The sequence below is a fragment of the Asparagus officinalis genome, chromosome 4 (assembly GCF_001876935.1).
Source record: "Asparagus officinalis chromosome 4, Aspof.V1, whole genome shotgun sequence".
Lineage (NCBI taxonomy): Eukaryota > Viridiplantae > Streptophyta > Magnoliopsida > Asparagales > Asparagaceae > Asparagus > Asparagus officinalis.
This window is the reverse complement of record NC_033797.1, coordinates 81,230,785-81,245,131: the sequence shown is the minus strand read 5'-3', so window position 1 is coordinate 81,245,131 and position 14,347 is coordinate 81,230,785.

The window sequence follows — 14,347 nt, the reverse complement described above, 5'->3', positions numbered from 1 at the left end:
CACACCTTCATTGTGGGTTCGAATTTGTATCTATATTATAACTTGATTAAGAACTTACAATCTTAACACTATTTTTCATAACACATCAAGTTTTTGGCGTTGCTGCCAAGGGAAGGTGCTTGTAATTAGGATTTTCTTTCTATTTTTTTGTTCTTTAATTTGTGTGTTTTTTTTGAAGGAATAAATTTGAAGCTTAAAGATTGATGATTGAAGATTGAAGATTTGATTAAAATTATAAGTCTTTTTTCTAGTATTTTAAGTGCACCCACTAGTTTAGTTTCTTACAATTACTGACAATTAGGATCTAATAAAAAAATTCTCTTGTCGATCCTAATAAGATTCACCTTCCACTTATACAACTACTAACAAGATTATAAATTCAAACAAAAATTCTATCCCCCATCCCTCTTTCTCTCACATTTGTTTGGTTGTTGACCCTAATTAAAAAATATATATATAAAGGTTTTCTTTTTGCATCCTTTTTGTGGTTTTTAATTCCTCGGGTTGCATCACCCTAACTAAAATATATAGTTAGTAGGAATTCACCAAAATGGTTTGAGCATTTTTATTTGAGCACGCACTTAAAAATACTCTTAAGAGCAAACCCCTCCCCTTCTCCCCAATTAAGATAAGATGAGGGATTTCATCACCCTATTCTTATTACACGAATTACTAATTCTTGACAACAAAAACCTAAACATTCTAAAACTCATTAGACGTTAGCCTTGAAAGTACCCTAGAGGGGGGGGGGGTGAATAGGGTTATTGCTAATCTTATTAGATATTAATGCTGATTAAAATTAATTAACAAATATATCCTAACAATGATGATATTCAATAAGCTATATGCAAGGATATATATGCAAAGGAAAAAATAAATAAGAAACAATATAAATAAATAGTGGACACAAAGAGCAATACAAACACAATGATATGATCACGAAGTTCGGACCTTCCGTCCTACGTCTCCGTTCCCCACTCCTGGGGAGAACTCCACTATCAACACACCCGGTTTGGAAGCCGGAACTTTTCTATACACTCAGTTTTCTAGCTCACCGAAAACTCTACAAATCTCTTATAATGTACATACACAAACTACAACCTCAAGTGTTGGTCCTCACGTATCGCCTCCCTCAAGTGCTCGGCTTTACTACCTCTCCAGATTTTACTACCAACGTCACTTCTCTTGGTATCGACTACGTCCTCACCACGCACTCCTCTTAGTGTAAATGTGTATTACATGGTATACTCTCACAATAAGGCTCAAGTACAATGGTTTGTTCTCTAACAATGAATGAGAACACTATGAAGCTCACTCTCACTAAATCACTCACCATAACCCAACAATATATTGTATGAATAATATTAATAACTCAATTGAGGTGTTAATGATAAATGAGAACAATAAAATTCTAACTCAAATAAAACTAGCTAAGATATGAATATGAAAATCAAAAGATAAAGAAACTAGATAAAAGAGTTTGAAATCTTCTCTATAAACACAAGGAGCTGTAGATAGATGATGAGGATAAATTCCTCAGTTGAAATCAAAAGCTTCCTCCTTGTGGAAAACTCCGCTTTTGAAACAAACTTAAAACAATGCTTAAACACAAACTTAACTCTTTCAAAACTTGATTAAAATAATTTTCTTAATTCCCATAAGAGTTGAATGCACTAGGGTATTTATTGGCACTCAAGACATCAGCCAAAACCCAGAGAAAAAGACAAAGCAGCTCAAAAACCAAAAATTTGGAAACTGCACAAAACTAGCCGCTGGAAGGCTTATCAATCGACTGACGGGTTTCATCAGTGGACTGATGAGCTGACTGTTAGAGGTATTATTTAGCTTATCAGTCGAATGATGGACCTTATCAGTTGACTGATGACCTCATTAGTCGACTGGTCAGTCAACCAAAACAAAACAGAAACTTTTTGATGATTGTAGGCACTTTCATTAGTCGACACATCAGTCGACTGATGATCAATCGACTGACCAGTCGACTGATAACAGGTTATCAGCCTGAATCGATTTTGAAATTGAGTTTCAAGGCTCAGTAAAAAATAGTAAATAAATTCCAAAAAATGTGAAACTTTGTAAACAGTTTATAAACATTTTGACAAACTTGTTTGAAAGAAAATTTTTCAAAAAGGTCCTCATATTTGTGAAAACTCAATGTTTATCAAAAATATACATAATACATGTTTTTGATGAATCTTGAAAATGAAGTTTGACATGTAAGAACATGTGGAATTTTTATGAAATGTTTTTATAAACATTATAAAACATGAATGTAATGTAAACAAGATTAATAAACCAATATTGTATTATTTTCTCAAATAAACTCATTTTGTAATAAATATATATATATATATATATATATATATTGATCTTAAAATATATTCACACAATATACATTACAAAACAACTAATATACCAAAGCTTGATAGATCTTCAATATGCTCGTCTTGGTAAACGTGGAAGAAGCTTGAACTTGGATCTTGACTAGTATGCATAGGCTTAACTCCGTAATTTCCGCCAACTTCCATTTGATATGATCGTTATGGTGCAATCCATCCAACCTCCAACATATTGTTTGTCTTGAATACCTAATAATAAAACATAAACACTAGAAAAACAATATTATGAATTGTTTGTAATTATCAAAACAAGATTAGAAGATGTAGGCTCATAACATAAGACCTAACAATCTCCCCCTTTTTGATGATGACAAACAATCTACACAAAGAGTATATAAGATATACAATAAAGCACATTACTCTTAAAATATACTCATAATCCGCTTGTTTCTCCCACTTTGACAACATCAAAAAGGGGAATATAAAAGAATAAGAGAGCGAAAGTTCCCTTTATCAATAGGCACAAGTTAGTATAAAACATAAAAAGATATAGGGATTGCTCCCCTATCAAAATACCATATGGAAAATATGCAATTATGAACATGGCAAACAAATATGAGCAAGCACAGATAAAAGTATGCTAAACACCACTCGCATACAAGACCAAGTGAATACTCATATGTGTATCATCAATACAAAGTATCACAAGGGTCTAACACAAAGATATATATATCCATAGGATATATAAAAAAAAAATCTAAAAATGAAAATCAAAGTTTACAAATCACAAATCAAGAATCAAAAGATTTGTTAATAAATCTAAAATAAAATTCATAAGTTATCAAACCATAAATCATGATTGATTGAGAACATATAGAAATACATTATTATGAGAATGATGTCTCAACACATGAAAACAAAGTATATATATCCAAAAAAGTGTTTGATCAATAGAAGAAATATTCTTTGTAGAACTTGATCAAACCACATAAGGAATACATTATAAACCACAACTAGATGATCCAGAAGCTCAAACACATAAATGTCATCATAAGAGTGATTTAAAATGATCCCATAAACATAAACACATAGTTCAATCAAAAAAATTGAAAACAAGGTATAATAACAAAAAAAATAATGTATCAAAAAAATCATCTTGATAAAAATTGTATCAATTCATAAAGGATAATACATGAAAGTCTATGAAAGAGAATCATGAAAAATATGAATGATAACTTTTCAAATCAAATACCAAGTATAGAATTGTTTTTAATTTTGTTTATAAAATTTTAAATAGAAAACATCTTTAAGAACATGAAAAACTAAAAAGTTAAAGAATTCGTTCTTAATGATTAAACATGTTTTGGTACCCAATTACTCTTGGTACCGAAGAGACTAAGGACATGACCCCTATCATTTAAATTCAAGACCCTAGGGGTATGAACCCATTTGGGCGAATTTTGTGCACGGATATGGTAAAAAAAAATCATAAACATGACTCATGCAATTGCAATTTGTGCAATGTAGGGGTTGAAATGGTTTGCGTTGACCAAAATGTTGTGCACGTGGCTCATTTGTAAAAATTGGGTTTTCTTTAAAATTATTTTGCAAACGACAATTTCTTCTCAAATCAAAACAAAACTTGGTCAAATAACCAAAACGACCATAATATTCACATTTATACATATGAGCATGTTTATGATGTGCAATATGTGCATGTGCATGTGTATGAGATAAAGTAGCTTGATGGGATGCACAATGATCAATATTTTTAGAAATGGTGGATATTTGTGCATCATAACAAAATTTAGCAATATGGCCTTTTCGGCCACAAATGGTATACTTATAAATTTTTTTATACTTGTGTGCATAGTGAATAGGTTTCTTGGAAATATTTTTGTGGGACTTTGCACACAAGTCCGTAAGCATGTTGTTGTTAGCAATGCAAGTGTTTAGTGTTGAATCTAAGGTGGATATGCGTTTCTTCATGTGATTCAACTCATTATGTGATATATGTGCATTATCACTAGAAGTAGAATAAACATAGTCATTTTACAAGAGTGTTAAGCTTATTCTTGTACGATTCTACTTCTATAATGGCATTATTCCTATCATGAGTCAAACTAATAATGTCCATATTTAGTTTTTCATTGCTTTCTTTAACATTAACATTTTCATTGGCAATGAAATCAAACTTAGATACAAGAGACACATGAACGAATTTTAATTGAACATGCTTGCTTTTTAAATCTTTAAAATTATGTTGTAAATTCTTATGGTCATGCAATAATTTTTCAAATTCATGTGCGAGTTCATCAAAAGTAAAATCATCATTGTTATCGGACTCACATACCTCACAAGGGCTATCGCATAGTGGTCGTGTACATGAAGATGATGCTCCTTTTGAACTTGAAGCCAAATCCTCCAAATGTTGTTGGATTACCTCCAAGTCCACTTGATGTGCTTCTATTAATTTCCATAATATATGAGTACTATCAAAAGAATCAAGTTTGTTAGTAAAAGACAAACCAAAGGCATCAATTAGAAATTCTAACAAGGACTTGTTCATAGCAAACAATCTATTATCATTATTACTCCACTTGGATTTCTCTGTAGTGGGTACAGTATAAGCGCATTCAATAATTTCCCATATATCGATATTTGAAGATCTAGCAAAAATGTTAAATCTAGCACACCATTATTCATAGGAAAAATTACTGATTCTAGAAGCAATGTTAATAGCATAACCAAGACTAGGTGCACCGTGCATGTTCATGATATGTGCAAGCAAGAAATAAATAATATCAAAACAAGATTAGCAACAATAATAAGAACAATGGATCTTTAACTCAAGGCGGTTAGACCTCAAACCAAAGAGCACCAAGCTCTGATACCAATTGAAAGTACCCTAGAGGAGGGGGGGGGGGGGAAAGGGGGTGAATAGGGTTATTGCTAATCTTATTAGATATTAATACCGATTAAAATTAATTAACAAATATATCATAACAATGATGATATTCAATAAGCAATATGCATGGATATATATACAAAGGGGAAAGTAAACAAGAAACAATATAAACAAATAGTGGACACAAAGAGTAATCAAAACATAATGATATGATCACGGAGTTCGGACCTTCCGTCCTACGTCTCCGCTCCTCACTCTCGGGGAGAAATCCACTATCAACACACCCGGTTTTGAAGCCGGAACTTCTCTACACACTTGGTTTTTTACCTTACCGAAAACTCTACAAATCTCTCACAATGTACATACACAAACTACAACTTCAAGTGTTGGTCTTCACGTATCGCCTCCCTTAAGTGCTCGGCTTTACTACCTCTCTCTAGGCTTTACTACCGATGCCACTCCTCTTGGTATCGACTACGTCCTCACCACACACTCCTATTGGTGTAAATGTGTATTACAAGGTGATACTCTCACAATAAGGCTCAAGTATAATGATTTGTTCTCTAACAATGAATAAGAACACTATGAAGCTCACTCTCACTAAATCACTCACCACAACCCAATAATATATTGTATGAATAATGTTAAAAGCTCAATTTAGGTGTGAATGCTAAATGAGAACAATAAAATTCTAACTCAAATAAAACTAGCTAAGATATGAATATGAAAATCAAAAGATAAATAAGCTAGATAAAAGACTTAGATATCTTCTCTAAAAACACAAGGAGCTGTAGATAGATGTTGAGGACGAATTTCTCAGTTGAAATCAAAAGCTTCCTCCTTGTGGAAAACTCCTCTTTTGAAACAAACTTAAAACAATGCTTAAACACAAACTAAACTCTTTCAAAACTTGATTAAAATAATTTTCTTAATTCCCATAAGAGTTGAATGCACTGGGGTATTTATAGGCACTCAAGACATCAGCCAAAACCCAGAGAAAAAGACAAAACAGCTCAAAAACCAAAAATGTGGAAACTGTACAAAACTAGCCGTTGGAAGGCTTATCAGTCGACTGACGGGTTTTATCAATCAACTGATGAGCTGACCGTTAGAGGCGTTTTCTATCTTATCAGTCGACTGACGGAACTTATTAGTCGACTGATGACCTTATCAGTCGACTGATCAGTCGACCAAAATAAAACAGAAACTTTTTTATGATTGCAGGTACTTTCATCAGTCGACACATCAGTCGACTGACCAGTCGACATATCGGTCGACTGACTAGTCGACTGATAACAGGTTATCAGCCTGAATCGATTTTAAAATTGAGTTTCAAGGCTCTGTAAAAATAGTAAATAAATTCCAAAAAATGTTAAACTTTGTAAACAGATTATAAACATTTTGACAAACTTGTTTGAAAAGGAATTTTGCAAAAAAGGTCCTCATATTTGTGTAAACTAAACATTTATCAAAAATGTACATAATACATATTTTTGATGAATCTTGAAAATGAAGTTTGACATGTAAGAACATGTGGAAACTTTATAAAATATTTTTATAAACGTTATAAAACATGAATGTAATATAAACAAGATTAATAAACCAATATTGCATTGTTTTTATAAACGTTATAAAACATGAATGTAATATAAACAAGATTAATAAACCAATATTGCATTGTTTTCTCAAATAAACTCATTTTGACAAGATTAATAAACCAATATTGCATTGTTTTCTCAAATAAACTCATTTTGTAATAAAATCAAAATTGTATGTGTATATATATATTGAGCTTGAAGTATATTCAAACAATATACGCTACAAAATAACTAATATACCAAAGCTTGATAGATCTTCAATATGCGCGTCTTGGTAAACATGGAAGAAGCTTGAACATGGATCTTGACTTGTATGCATAGGCTTCAATCCATAATTTCCGCCAACCTCCATTTGATATGATCGTTAAGGCGCAATCTATCCAACCTCCAACATATTGTTTGTCTTAAATACCTAATAAGAAAACATAAACACTAGACAAATAATATTAGGAATTGCTTGTAATTATAAAAATAAGATTAGAAGATGTAGGCTCGTAACATGAGACCTAACAAGCCTCTAAGGACTCGAGCTCATTAAGGAACAAGAAATCCTTATGTGTAATAGTTTACTTGAATTTGTTGGTGTCTAAGGCAAGGTTTAGGGGTTGTATAAAATACTCCGCAAGGAAAAAAGTACTAATTGGTCTTTGGCCTCTCTCTAATACTATCGCTTTACCCAGTTAACTGACCAGGTAAACTTTAATCTTTTCACTTAATGAGTTTTTGGTTAGAAGCTGGTCTAGTGGAGTCTAGGCTTAATCTTGTAACTAAGGGTGATTGTTTCAAGTGGTTGCTCTTGATTTTTTTAGTTAGATTTTCTTTTTTATTGTTATTCTCTTCTCTTATTAATCTTTGAGCTCTTTTACTTTTTCTTTAAAAAAACTTAACTAACTTTTATTTTTCTTAGATATGTTTTCTAATTTCCTTTTTAATTAAAATAATTTTCAAAAAGAAATTATTTTTGTGCATGCAAGTTTGGATTAGGGATAATACCAATTGATTAATTCATGTTGAACCAATTTTTAAAACTAAAAAATGGTTAATTCTAATCCACTTGCTCTTCAAAACATATGTTATCTCACTAGAAATGCAATCTTATCCTGCATTAGGCTACCCAGTATTTATGGAGCTAATTTTGAGCTTAGATTGTGTTTCATAAATATGCTTCCGAAATTCTTAGAAAATAAATCTAAAGATGCTTACATTTTTATTTTCTAGTTTGAGGAAGTTTATCTTATGATTAAGGTTAGAGAATTATCAAAAAATGCGAATAAGCTTAGATTTATCCTATTTACTCTTACTGAGAAAGCCAAGAAATGACAATATAGCTAACCCATAAATTCTATCTCAACCTGAGATGAATTTGTTACCATTATTCTAAAGAAAATTTTCTCAATCTATAAAATGGTAAAACTTAGAAAAAATATTCAGAATTTCAAGATAGTCCCTGGGGATCCATTACGGAAGTATTTTAATAGGTTTTAAGATCTCCTTATACAATGTCTCACAATGGTCTAGAAAAGTGATGATTATGCTAAATCATCTATGTAGGATTGTTTTATCTTTTAAAGAATTTTGTAGAATCTATGTGTCAAGGGGATTTTATAAAAAATGTTAATAAAGCTTAAGCATTCTGAGAGAGTTTATTCAAGAAAACCATATAGTGCGAACATTGTGATAAAAGAGTTTTATTAGTTCCACCAACCAAATCTAGTTGTCTTTCCTTAGTCTCAAACATAGCATCTGAAGTAAAGATGACTACAATCATGCGTATGTTAGATGTACTAGAAACCAATAAACTAGCCCCACCACAAATCAATCAAGTTTCTATCCTAGAATGTCATAACTATCGTTCTTCAAACCATGTGTCAGAGGAATGCCCTCTCTTAGGTAACAATCAACCACTAGAGCATATGAACGTTATATTCCAACATGGTCAAACATCGAATTTTCAATTAGGACAAATATCCTTCATGGTCAAACATCGAATTATCTTAGGGCACGTAACCTCCAATAAGGGTATAGGAATTGACAAAGCTAAGGTAGATCTCATATCTAACCTTCCTCCCCTAAAAAATATCAAGGATGTCAAATCATTACTTGGACACATTAGTTTTTATCGACGGTTCATCAAAAACTTTAGCAAAATTGCTAGGCCTTTGACTAATCTTTTAGCCAAGGATATACCCTTCACTTTCTCTCTTGAATTCCTTGGAGCCTCCGATCATCTAAAAAGGGAGCTCACCTAAAGCTTCAATCATTCATGCATTAGACTAAACCCTAACCTTTGAGTTAATATGTGATGTATCTACTTTATAATTGATGTTGTTTTTTGGAGAATGAAGGATGGAAAACCTCATGTGATTTATTATGCAAGAAGGACACTGAATGATGCACAGTAAAGTTACTCCACTACAGAGAAAGAGTTTTTAGCTATTTTTTTTTCCTTAGAAAAATTCAGGTCCTATTTCATTGGGTATTTGACTAAGGTTTTTACCGATTACACTGCACTGAAGTATCTTTTAGCCAAGAAAGATTCCAAAGCATGACTCATTAGATAGACACTTTTGGTCCAAGAATTTGATTTCCAAATATTATTGGGAGGATCAGATAACCCAATAGCTGATCACTTATCTAGGCTTCCTAATGCACCAATACTAATTGTCCCAATAAACAATCATTTCCTAGATGAATAACTCCTACAAGTTCAAGTTCTACTATGGTTTACATATATTATAAACTACTTGTTCACAAAATAAATTTCTTCACATTGGTCTAAATAGGATAGATCCTCTTTCCTCTCCCAGGTAAAATATTTCTATCGGGATGATCCTTATCTATTTAGGTATTATCTTGAATAGATCTTTAGAAGTTATAAACCAAACAAAGAGTTTAGAAGTGTTCTTTTTCTTTTACCATAAGCAAGCTTGAGGGGGCCACTTTGTTGAAGGATGCATACAAGTACTATAAAGCATGTAACCACTGTCAGCTGTTGGGAAAAATTACTGGAAGAAATATGATGCCTTATAACCAATTCTGACCATTGAGCTTTTCGATCTGTGGATTATAGATTTTATGTGACTATTTTGAAACTCTTTTAGAGATTTATACATTTTAGTGGAAACAAAATACATGTCCAAATGCGCTGAAGTAGCAGCTTGTAAAACCAATGACAAAAAGGTGGTTGTCAAATTTCCAAAGTAAAATATCTTTTCCTAGTTTGGAGTGCTCGGAGCGATCATTATTGATAATATATGGTGCACAATTTTATAACTGTTTATTTGAGGCTTTAATGAGGAAATATTCAATCACACATAGATTATGAACACCTTATCAACCTTAAACTAGTGGTTAAGTAGAGGTCATAAATAGACAGATCAAATAAATTTTAGAAAAAAAACATTAACCACAATAGAAAAGATTAATCTGTTGAATTTTTTGATACTTTATAGGCATACCAGGCAACTTTCTAAAGCAACTTAGGCATGTCACTATACATGCTTATTTTAGGAAAGGTGCATCATTTGTTGGTTGAACTAGAACATCGAGTGATGTGAGCAATCATACAGCTCAACTTTAATTTATGTTTGGTAAGAAAAATAAGGATGCTCTAATTAAATGAGTTAGAAGGGATTCAAAATGATGCATATATGAACTCAAAAAATTGACAAACAGAAGACTAAAAGTTTTCATGATAATTAAATAATACAAAAGAATTTTACACCGAGATAAAAAGTTTTATTCTACAACTCAAAACTTCATTACTTTCCTACAAAGTTAAGAACACGATGAGCGACTTCGTATATTGTTAAACAAGGTTTCTCACATGGGGCGATCAAGATGGAAAATCCTAAAAATGTTCATATTTTCAAAGTCAAAAGTCAACATTTAAAACCATTTTTAGAATTTTAATACTCGTAGAAGAGGAGGTGTTGTTTCTTCATGAACCACACTAATTTTTAAAGAAAAGAAAAAACGATTGAAGAAAAAAAGGAAAAAAAATCCTAATTTTTTAGCCTATAAAGATAATAAATGAAATCCAAAGCCCAATTTAGGAAAGGCCCATAAATAAATAAACAACGATGCTTTCCCTAAACTAAAAGAGAGAAAAAACCCAACATTTCAATTGGCCCATTCACAATGACCCAGTGAAAAAAAATAATATAATTGTTGTGGATTGCAGCCCAATCCATAATAGTAAAAAAAATAAAAAATTCCTAACCAGTTGGATAATCAGTCAGCCAACTGATTAGGAAAATTTCCAAATTTCTTCTCTCCATCAGCTCCTCCACTCAATTCTCTCAAAAATTGGAATATCTCTTCAAATCTTCTCTCTAAATAGAAGATAAGGGGATTGGGGACAATCTTAATAGAGAATTGCAATGACCTTGCAATCAAATCAACCGAATTTAAGGTATAAACTTAAAACCCTAACCTTGCCAATTTTTGTGAAATTTTCATTGATATATGGTGCAAATTGAGCATTAAATTATTGCAAATCATTATAGATCAAATGCTAGTAAAGTGTGATGTTTTTGCTGAAAACAAATATAAAAACTGATCGATTTGTTCATCCCAGCAGTGAACCAATTGATTGGCCAACTGATTGGTCAATTAGTTGGCTAATCGATTGGTAACCAAATAATTGAATTTTTATAGTATGAACCCTAAACTTATATTTTCTTACAAAATTGAACCCTAATTACTTTATTTGATACATTTTCTTGTAATTCAAGACAATGGTTTCAGAAAAATGACAATAAACTGTAGAAAACCTCTCTATCTTTCAACAATTTACTAAATTGCTTTGAGAGAGGGTTCAATCTTGATGAATTGTTTGAATTCCAACCCATTGTTGAAGTGTTTACAAATTAGGATTAATTTAATGATGACTCGAAAACCTAATAAGGCCAATTCTACACTTGCTCAAGAATTCTATGCAAGTTGAGTTAGATCAGGTGAGGACTCAACTTCTGCCACTATTTGGGGGGTAACTATCGTAGTCACATCTAAGGTCATCCATAATATCTTAGGACTCCCCAAGCCACTTAGAGGTTACCCCGATTTCTTTTGAGTTTGTATTAACTTAGGGGTAGTCCCTGATGGTTACAATTAGATCGTGGAGTATCTGTTTTCTATACTACCTAAGGGAGAGGTCTTATATTTAGGCATGCTTATGAAAGAGTTCATCCTACTTAACCTCTTTCTTAAGTTTAACCTACATCCAAGCTCATAATATTCAGTTATGAGCACTCGAGACCATTCGAGACATTCTCCTTCTATACTGGATCACCACCGATCAGTGTTTTGATGTGAAAGATTTGATATTTAGGATGATTGCAAGTGCGGTGAACAACGCTAAGGAGTATCTCAGCTAGCAGTGTGGGCAGAGGGTCTAGCTGATATACCCCTTTCTCATTACCTGAATTTGTGAGGCTTTTGGAGTACCGACATAATCTACAGATAGATTATAGGTAGGAAGAGCACCACTGATAGCTAAGACAGTGAAGAAGAGTGTTTCCTCCAGAGGCAAGTGGCCCATTTCTTTCACTTCTACCTCTTCAAATGCACTAGCACTACCTCAAGAGAACCTACCTACAATACCTCTTGTTAGGTCTCATATTTATGAGCCTACTATCTAATCTAGTTTTGATGATTAACAAACAATTCCTAACAACATTTGTCGAGTGTTTGTATTTGATTGTTAGGTATTCTACACAAAGATCCTCAATTGGAGGTTAGTTGGATTGCGCCTACACGATCATATACATTGGAGGATGGAAGGGATTTGGAATGGAGCACGATGCATTCAAGTCCAAGATACACTATTGCTTCATTCATACCACAAAGAGGAGGATTGCTCAAAATCAAGCATCATGAGATCACTTAGCTTGTGTATATTAGTTTAGGTGTTTATATTTTGTGTGTTTATACTTAGAGCTCAAATAATACACACACATTGTTTTCATTGCTTTCAAGTTTAGCCACATAAATATGAAACAAGTGGATATATCACACACATATTTGTTTTATATTTATACGTGCTTGAAATGATTTCATTAAAATCAAGCTTTAACAATTTCAAATAAATGAAATCATATTTATCGTTTTCATATTTATGAAAGTTTACACAATATGTGTTTACAGATTAAAAGACTTGATTATATCTTTTATACAGTCTATTAATCCATTCAAAAGAAGTTTCAAACTTGTTTGAAATTATTTTGTCAAACTCATGTGTTTTTGAGATTTCGTATTTTGACCAATTTTGCAAAATGATGAGTTTTCACAAATAGGAAATGAAATTTAAAAAAGTCTTTTTGTAACATGTGTATTTTCATATTTATAAATATTTTCCAAAGTTTTATATTTTTTGGATTTTATTTGCTATTTTTAAAGGAGTCAAAGTTTATTTTTACTGTTCATTATATGCCATGTGCACTTTATCAATCGACTGATGAACATTATTAGTCAACCGATGAAACGCACTGGAATAGCAAAAAGTTTCTACTCAAACAACTGATGAACCATCAGTCAACCGATGCAGGTTATCAGCCGACTGATGATTTTATCAGTCGACCGATAGAGGATGAGTCGCCTGTAATGATCAGCTCATCAGTCGACAGATGACATGTATCAATCGACTGATGGCCTGTAATGACTAGTTTTTCCAGTTTGCTGATTTTTTGAGTTTTTGTTTTTTTCTTGGTTTTTAGGGTTTGTTTTGTGAACCTATATATACCCCTTATACTCAAACTTCTGAACTTATCGAAGAAAAGTTTTAAAACAAGTTTAGATCGTTACTCGGGAATGGCAATCGATATGGCATATCACTTGGTAGGTCATTATCAATGAACAACATCATTTGTGGGAGTACCAGTGTTGGGAGGTATCAAATCGTTTAGGGACGTAAGAGTGTGATGATTGATTGATATAGTAGCACATTGCATAGTAGATTACTACCCATCGATTGTTCTAAGAATATTAGAACGGACGGAATAAGTCAAATCATTCAGGGGTGTAGGAGTGTGACGATTGATCGGATAACATCATTTGCAGGAATGACGATGGACTATCAGAGGTAATCGTTAACATGATAGGGATATGTTGCGATCAGAGCAACTTTGAGGACGTACCATCCTATTGAAGAGAATTAATAAGTTGATTGTCAGAGATGATTGTTAACTTGACAGCATTAGTGGCATTTAAAGAAAGACTATGGGTAGTACTTCTTCAGAAATTTACCATTAGTAGGCATCATGATCTTATCGCCATTCGGTTTGACGAGGCGATAGGCTCCAATCGAATAGACTATTTCTATCATGAATGGTCCTTCCTATTTAGGCTAAAATTTACCTTCCTTTTTGAAGTTAAGTATCATAGGTTGTCGTACAGTGAGAACCAACTCTCCTTCCTTGAAAGATCGGTTTTTAACTCTCTTGTCAAAAGCCTTGGAAATTTAGGCTTGATAGAACTCAATGTGT